This window comes from Malurus melanocephalus, unplaced genomic scaffold (assembly GCF_030028575.1).
Source record: "Malurus melanocephalus ecotype Western Australia unplaced genomic scaffold, MMel_1.1 scaffold_935, whole genome shotgun sequence".
Taxonomy (NCBI): Eukaryota; Metazoa; Chordata; class Aves; order Passeriformes; family Maluridae; genus Malurus; species Malurus melanocephalus.
In genome coordinates this window covers 70,241-72,345 of record NW_026624167.1, presented here as the reverse complement: position 1 = coordinate 72,345, position 2,105 = coordinate 70,241, and positions in this window count along the sequence as shown.

Genomic DNA, 2,105 nt, shown 5'->3' with positions numbered 1-2,105 from the left:
ACATTTTTTTCACCTTTTTTTTAATGTTTTCCTTTTAAAAATTGCCAATATTTTGTGGGTTTTTTGACCAGCATCTTGTCCAAGGTCAAACCATCCTCCTGCATCACCACTCTGTTCTGCCAGCACTGCCTGCACATGGAACCCTGCTTGTCCTTTGCTCGTGTGAGTGCATTTCACATGGATTTGGGCTTGGAAGTTCAGTGCTTGTAATTTTTCRTGCATGAAAAGTTATTTTGGCTTCGTGGTTTTGCTTTTATGTGAAACTTACTTCTTCTTTCTTTCTTTTTTTTTTTTTTCTTTCCAGAATAAGTGGATTAATTCAACCCTTGCTACATCAGTGCAGAGAGAGGAACACTTTTTTCAGCCCAGAAGGAACTCAGCGATTAAACCTCTGTCCCGACCCCTCATCTGCCACCAAAGGATGGAGGATTCGGGTCAGCATTGGCTTTTTTTCATCACATCCGATCTCGGCGCTGCATCTCCCGGCAGCCGGTGCCCGGTGCGCGATGCTCGGAGGGAGCGCAGGGGCATCGCCTCCGGGTCCAGCCCTGCAGCCCTTCCCTTCCCGGCGGCGGCGGGGCTGCCCGGGGCACTGACCCCAGCGCCGGGGAGTCTGGAGCGGAGCCGGCGGCCGCCGCTCGCCGCCGTCAGCCCACACCTCATCAATAGGGGCTGACAGCCCCGGCCCCGCCGCCCCGACGGCACCGCTGCCGGCACGGCACGGCTTGGCACGGCCCGGAGACGGGGCTGCAAGCAGGGAGACCCCCGAAGGAGGGGTTGGAGGCAGCGCCATCCATCCGGGATGAAATCGGGGTGCAGGGAGCGCCACGGAGGTCAGGCTGAAGGAAACCCTACAGGGATGCAGGGATTCCCATGGGTCTGGGATGGAGGCAGCGTCAATCGTGAGGGGCTACGGACTCCTCAGTGGGGCAGATTGTGGGGGTCAAGGGGGCTGGAAGGGGGGTACAGGGGTGTAGGGGACCCCACAGGGACAGGTTAGGCCATGCAGTGAGTGGGGTGGGTGGGTAGGAAGAGACATGTTGGAGAGAGGGGTATAGAACATGGATAAATGTTATATGGAAAAATAAATAGATATTCTGGAGAGGAGATAGACATAAAGGAGCAAACAGGAATGACTAGGGAGTTCCAGAGATGTATGGATATAGGGATGTAGGAATACAAGGATATAGGGATATGGGGATTTGGGGATATGGGGATACAGGGATATGGGGATATAGGGATACAGGGATATAGGAATTTAGGGATATAGGAATTTAGGGATACAGGGATATAGGAATTTAGGGATAAAGGGATATAGGAATTTAGGGATAAAKGAATTTGGGGATGTAGGGATATAGGGATATGGGGATATAGGAATTTAGGGATATAGGGTTACAGGAATTTAGGGATACAGAGATATAGGGATATACGGATACCGGGTTATAGGGATACAGGGATATGGGATACTGGGATATAGGGATACAGGGATATAGRGATATACGGCTGGATGATGGATAAATGGATATATGGACTGAGGTTCAGCATTCCCAGAGCTCCAGCCCGGGCATTTCCAGGCAGAGCCGCCTTCCCCGCCTGATGCACSACGCTTTTCCAGCCTCTCCCAGAACAGGAAGGGGCTTCCCATGCCCGCTGATGTTCCTGCCAGACACGAGAGGCTCTGCCGGGGCCGGGATGTCACAGCAGGTGTTTTCCACACGCGTGGTTTTACCGTCACTGCGTCCGAGCGCGGTGACAATGACAACAGCAGAACCGCGCGTGTGGAGGGCGCTGCGAGCGGGCGACAGGAGCCCCGCTGGTGGCACAACCCCTTCATCCCCAGMGGGATCCCCGCCACCGCAGGTGACATTCGCACACTCGTCCCCGTGCTGGTGGCGCCGGGGGATCCCCTGTCCACGGGTGACGCGTGTGCACAGATCCCACGCAGACATTTGTCACAGCGCGGTGGCACGGACCCTCTCCCCCGGGGAAAGGTCCCTCTGAGCGGGGCTTTCACGTGTCCGCACCGATTTCCCAGATCAGGGAAATTCAGACCCCTGACATTTTAGGCTCAGTTCGCCCGATTTTGGCAGTAAAGCTGACAGGAA